This window comes from Bombyx mori, chromosome 22 (assembly GCF_030269925.1).
Source record: "Bombyx mori chromosome 22, ASM3026992v2".
Classification (NCBI taxonomy): Eukaryota; Metazoa; Arthropoda; class Insecta; order Lepidoptera; family Bombycidae; genus Bombyx; species Bombyx mori.
In genome coordinates this window covers 3463254-3470018 of record NC_085128.1, presented here as the reverse complement: position 1 = coordinate 3470018, position 6765 = coordinate 3463254, and the positions used below count along the sequence as shown (strand labels likewise).

General features: G+C 39.9%; 1 long non-coding RNA gene across 1 annotated transcript; it reads right to left on the bottom strand.

Moving 5' to 3' along the window:
• Nucleotides 1–1652: 1652 nt before the first annotated feature.
• On the bottom strand, nucleotides 1653–2860 carry LOC134201039 (uncharacterized). The gene is made up of 2 exons (XR_009976189.1): nucleotides 2628–2860; nucleotides 1653–2059 (listed from the first exon to the last, which is right to left on the bottom strand). It is a non-coding gene; the product is annotated as an uncharacterized LOC134201039 (long non-coding RNA).
• Nucleotides 2861–6765: the final 3905 nt, after the last annotated feature.

Sequence of the window (6765 nt, the reverse complement as noted above, 5' to 3'; positions counted from 1 at the left end):
ACCTCGTTGGCTTTAGTCCGACTACGAGGGTGAACAAGTTAACTTCTATGACATTTGAACCCGTTTGCTTTAAATAAGTAAATACTGTTTCCTGTTAACTCTTTCAAGCTACATCTCTATGTTATTAAAATAAATTAATATTTACTATCAATCACGCCACGTTACCTGGTCCCATGATAAGTTCGTAAAGAACTTGTGTTACAGGTACCAGATAACGGAAATAAATGTAAGATTTTTATTATACACATACATATATTTAATATACATCCATAACCCTGGAAAATACATTTATATTTATCATACAAATATCTTCCCTTGGTGGGATTCGAACCCGCGACCCCCTTGTGTAGTGACCATGTCACTTACCACTACACCAGACGCTCGTCATTATAACGCTACTAATGAATACGATGCTAAAACAAAGAACGTTGAAGTTATTTTTAAGGTTATTATTTATTACACTCAACCTAAGTCTTTTTCATTTTCCGTAGGATAGACCATTCTAACCGGCGCCATCTAGGCGGGCTTCGGACAGTCTGCCGACCGAGAGGGCTGGTGGTCGTGGCGCCGACGACCGCCAGTCCGGCGTCCCGAGGGGGAGGGTGATGGGAGAGATGTGGTCTGCACTAAACGCTTCACTTTCCCCCCCTTTGCCTTGTCCTGAGTTCTGTCTCATGCGAGGTTTGGACGTTGGTTGTTGAGCGACAGGAGGTTTTAGTCAGTTCGACTCTGACATACCCCGCCCAGTATCCCCAGAAAAGGGCGGAAGTCGGGCGAATTCCTCCTGACCAAAAAAAAAAAAGTCTTTTTCATTACACCTGATTTGCTGTCTATCAAACTGCAAGCTTATATTCAGCTTCAAAAAGTTTTACAAATTTCAAATCCTTGTCATTGCCTCAGGAAATATAAGTTAAGAGAGATTGTTTGATTTTCTAAAATAAAATCTCGTTTGCATGATCTTTGATTTAGGTCACACTCAACAGATGGCGTTACAGGTTAATTATTTTTGGTAAGATGGGCTTTTTTTTATTGCCTATGTGTGTGGACGACCTCACAGCCCACCTGGTGTGGTTAATAATAATAATAATAATAATAATAATGTTTTTATTTCAAGTATCCATGACTCATATAAATTGTTATAAAGTGGTTACTGGAACCCATAGACATCTACAACGTAAATGCGCCACACACCTTGAGATATAACGAGTGGAGTGGAGGTGGGAGTTCTAAGGTCTCAGTATAGTTACAACGGCTGCCCCACCCTTCAAACCGAAACGCACTTCTGCTCCACGGCAGAAATAGGCAGGGCGGTGGTACCTACCCGTGCGGACTCACAAGAGGTCCTACCAACAGTAAAAACTTGTTTGCATAATTCACTTTTTTCACGATTTCATGTGTTCGCGGACCATTTGTCGTGAAGTGATTAACAGAGCTCATAGAAAGCACAATGTCGCCGTCTATCTTAAGTCATAATCTAGATGTTTCAATTGTATGGAACAACTTTTGTTTCAAACTTCGAACCGGGATGCCTCACTGTCCGTCGCAAAAATAGGCAGAATATTAGTATACTGAATAACAAAAGTTCATTTTATATTTTAAGGTAGGCGTCCTTACTGACGCTATGATATCTGTTTGAAAATAAAAAATCCAACTAAAAATAGAAAATAAATTTTATTAAATTTGTATTAAAAATAGTGGAAGAAAAAATATTTTATTGTAAAAAAAGCGTGGTGTGCTTTTCAGGATATTATCAAAATATTTATAACTATTGATAGCATGCACCCCACGCCTTTTTGACAATAAAATCATTTTTTTTCTATGTTTTAGTTGAAGTTCTATAAAAGCGTATTTTTTGAGTTTTTTTAAACTATTATTTATTTTTCATTATTTAGTTGAACACAATTTTTTTCTGTTTTTTAATTTTTCAAAAAATTCATCTGAGTCAGTCAGTAGCTTATCCGAAAAATAGGTGATCGGCGCGTCTGGTATTTTCCCTTCTTGGTCTTGACACAGACACTCCGGGTCTCAGGAAAACAAAAAATCGCTAATCCTGATTATCCTAGTAAGAATAACGGATCAAACTGTTTACAATATTGAATTGTCATCGATCCTTAATAAGTATGCCAAATTTCGAGTTAATCCGACGTTTTGAAGGGGGTCAAAATCATATTCAAAGATTCCGTTATAATATACTAACATACGTATGAATCTAATAAAAGCGTATTAAAAATATCAATTAATTAAAAATAATTAATAAATGTAATAAAAATAACAATTTTGATTTTCCTTTGATGTGTCCACCGTCGGACGGATTTCTTTTCTTTGTTTTAAGTTTATTTTGTACAAAACTTTAGGTCTTTTATTTATCGATTGAGGCACTACGAAGTCTGCCGGGTCAGCTAGTATTGAATAAAATGATTGCAAATGATGAATTTAACGGCGCGCGACACTCGAATAATTACTAAATATTTTCTTCGAAAGCTTCAACGACTCCACTTACCTAATTCTAGTTCATCCGCTAACCAATACCCTGTTGTATATAAACTATATGTATAATAAATACAAAGGGATTAATATTGAAATGTGAACCGTGGGAGAGAAACGATATTTTGCACTACAATACTTACCAGCTTTATTGCGAGGTTTGGTCGTGAGATTTGGTTTTGAATAAATGTTTTTGATGTATGTAGTTCCTAAAGTATAAAACCCTTTTTAGTTTTCATACATGTTCTTATTCCTAATTTTTTTTTAGGCTTGCTCATCACAGAATTAGGTGATGCGCTAAGCGCTATGAAGAATTGTTGAAAATTATCTGTCTATCTATATATAAAAAACAAAATTTTTATAAATGGCTTGTTCTCTCAGCGTTTCGAAGTCAATTGTGACGTAACTTGGTACAGTTGTTGTTGGCATTCTAGAGAGTTCTGTCATAGTACCATCAAACCTACGTAGTGTAGGTGCCGTATGAGTGATTTAAAGAAATCAGTGTTCTTCAGATAATTATTCATAGTCAAAACGAAGCTTGACCGGATTTCAACGGTAGGTTATAAAACAGATTTCTTTGAATACGTATGTTTTTTACGTTGCTTAGATGGGTGGACGAGCTCACAGGCCTTCTGGTGTTAAGTGGTTACTGAAGCTCATAGACATTTACAACGCAAATGCGCCACCCACCTTGAGATATAAGTTCTAAGGTCTCAAGTATAGTTACAATGGCTGCCCCACCCTTCAAGCCGAAACGCATTACTGCTTCACGGCAGAAATAGGCGGGGTGGTGGTACCTACCTGTGCGGACTCACATGAGGTCCTACCACCAGTAATAAGTGCCTTTTCGTATTACGAGTATAATCGCGTTGTTTATCAAAAGTACGTATTGACTATGAGCATAGTACCGCAGGACCCGAGTGTGATGTCCAGCCAATCGCAGTCTGGGCGTAAACATTTGTTCTTGTTGTCTCTTATGCCTATTGTAGCGTGTAGCCATCTTAGAACACAAGATATTTGATATATGCCTGAATCTTCCTTACGACATTTTTAACATTTTTAGGCATCGGCTTGGCTCTGCCCCTGGCATTGCTGAAGTCCATGGGCGACGGTAACCACACTCAATCAGATGGGCCATATGCTCGTCTGCCTATACGGGTGATAAAAAAAAGATAAGCTTGCATATAAACAAGTTCCGTACAGCAACATTCAGACCGTCGGTCTACCGAGCAGTTTCACCCGCTTGATGGAAGATCTTCCCTTACGTTGTTAATTCCCAAACCTATGATTTTAGCTTATTTAAGACAGGAGAAAATATCAGCCAAGGGTCTTTGAATGTTTTATTTTATTGGCGTTAAAGGCAGTCAAGCTTTTGACTCACCAGATGATGAGTAGACAACGTTTGGACGTCAGCTAAATCAGGGGTTTTTACTATTGCCGCTGGTAACATTTTAAATGTATATTAGGACGGCGTATCGACTTTTTGAGAGTGGCAACAGCTCGAGCGTTGACAGTTGACAGATGACAACTGACATAGCTGCCGTTCTGATATAAATCCGGGCGCTAGTGCGCATTACGTGCAAGGCGTGGAGGATAATCTGACAGCATTTTGCGTGCGCATTACTCGGCTTAGTATTAGAGAGAGATTATTTAATAACTTTTTTATTTATTGCTTAAATGGATGGACGAGCTCACAGCGGACCTGGTGTTAAGTTGTTACTGGAGCCCATAAACATCTACAACGTAAACTCGCCACCCACCTTGAGTTATAAGTTTTAAGGTCTCAGTATAGTTACAACGGCTGCCCCGCCCTTCAAACCGTAACGCATTACTGCTTCACAGCAGAAATAGGCAGGGCGGTGGTACCTACCCGCGCGGACTCACAAGCAGTCCTACCACCAGTAAGTACCTACCTAATTTCGAGTAGGTACTAAAACAGTTGATAGTTCGATTTAGTAATTTTTAATAAATTCGCCTTGGTCGCCTAACTACGTTTTATGATTGCAATAAATATCGAAGGATGTGTTCAGTAGATGATGACGTCTACGCGTCTTCCCCCTGACTTTGACATGTCGTAATTTTGGTTTGAGAGAATTCCGTTATGTTTTCAGTCGGTTTGCAGGCGTGCTAAAATCAGACTAAGAAATCAAAAATTACGCAAAATGCTCGCGTTCCTAGTAAAAGCGTTCGCAGAGAATTATCATTTCATCGTTGAGGGTCACGGCGGCGTGTCACGTCACGTCGCTGATCACGGCTGAGTATTGTGTGATACGTTGCTCGTGCGAATTGCGATGTTATGCAAATCATGAGATTTTCGGCTAAAATTCTTAAATAAACTAACTGTGCTTGCGTGATGCAAAAATAAAATACGAAACAGAGTTCGTGATGTAGTATTTTCTTCAGTTTATCGTAGACTTAATTAAAACGGTCACAATGGTAATCGCAATAACTGTAAAGTATTTTTTTTTTATCTAATATGAAAAAAAAAAAAAAAAAAGACAATATGCCCGCTGAGTTTCTTGCCAGTTCTTCTCAGGACGGAGGCTAGTTTTTGTGAATTGGCGGTAGTTCTTTTTGACGTTCAACAAGTATGTACTTTCATTTATGTTGAAAAATTTTTTTTTGATTTGATTTGTTTTGATTTTCAATGATTAATATAATTGAGCTTAGAATTGTAAATCTGTGAAAAGTACTAATTACGTCAGAAATAATATAACGAACATCTAAAGTCGCACTGGTAAGTTACCAAATTTGGCTGGGCAGACAGAGCAATGCGGAGAATGGAGGTGATCGTAATGCGTTCTGATAGGGGTACATTAAAGCTACACCAGGGTCGTAAGTCCGCTGGCATTCTTCGTATAAATTATTCTTTTTCTGCATGGACGATCTGGTACCCGCACGGTGAATCCATGGATGGCTAAGAAGTTCGTGTCAAAAAACATGAGATCAAACTGTAAAATTAGTTGTAATTACGATGTTGCGATGTACAGTATTTTTTTTATTGCCTTTGTAGGCAGACGAGCATACAGCCCACCTGATGGCAAGTGGTTACCGTCGCTTATAGACGTCAACAATGCCAGGGGCAGAGCCAAGCCGCTGCCTACCAAAAATTCACCCAGCTTTCGAGCGCTATGACATGTCCTTCTTCAAACGAGGCTTGTGGAGAGTATTAAACGGTAGGCAGCGGCTTGGCTCTGCCCCTGGCATTGCTGAAGTCCATGGGCGACGGTAACCACTCACCATCAGGTGGGCCGTATGCTCGTCTGCCTACAAGGGCAATAAAAAAAAAAAGACTATGGTCTCTAATAACCATTTAACACCAAGTTAGCCCTAAGCTCGTTTGTCTATATATTAAAAATATTCGGTATACCCAGACTCCGAATGCTACAAAACCTGGGAATACATAAGTGTACAAGGGGCTACCGCTTTCAATACTGCAACCAGACGTGGGGCTCACCCCAGGACGCCCGGCGGTGTCGTCGAGGGGAGTTGACGATTCTACATCTGTCGTCTCGGTACGACGACGGCCTGCTAGGCAATCCAGAACTATGGTGACGCTGGTTTTTTTAAATATTCTGCTGGATCAGAAACGGCCCTGAGCTAGGCAAAATCCCTACTCCGTACCTGGTTGAGCGATGGCGGATCTTAGCGGCAAGAGTAGATATTTCGCTCTCTCACTTTGCTGCTTGCTTGTGCGAGATAGTTGGGTCGCAGAAGTCGATCATCGCCTTCTGGCGGTTATAGGAACATTGACAAAAAATATACCGATCTCTATATTTAAATTAAGAATCTAACACATGAAAAACCATACTACGTATTAAAGCCTTGTGAGACATATCATTTAGAACCTGCTCAGGAACTTCTATCCTCTTTATCTTGTGTCTTATGTTCCACAGGGAGTGCTCCGAGGAATTATTTCAGATGACCCTGTTATTTCCTTTTTACAATCGCATCCTTTCATCCTGAGGTCCATGAGCGACCACCGAATAGGCCGTACGCTCTACAAAAACAATAAATAAAAAACATTAGAATAATGTCCATGTTGTTTTTTTTTTTTTTTTTTTTTTTTTCCTACCTATGCTGATAGCCTTGAGAGGCTATTTCAGCTTACCCTAGCTTGTGTAGGTGAGCTCGCGGGGCTCAAACCGGAGAATTGCTAACACCGCCCTAGCAAGAGCAGTGCTTCGCAGAATCTACCACCGGATCAGAAGCGCGACCCACTGAGAAGATCCGGCGAGAAACTCAGTGGGCTGTGTCTGTGGGTTAATTCGCTCGTCGAGC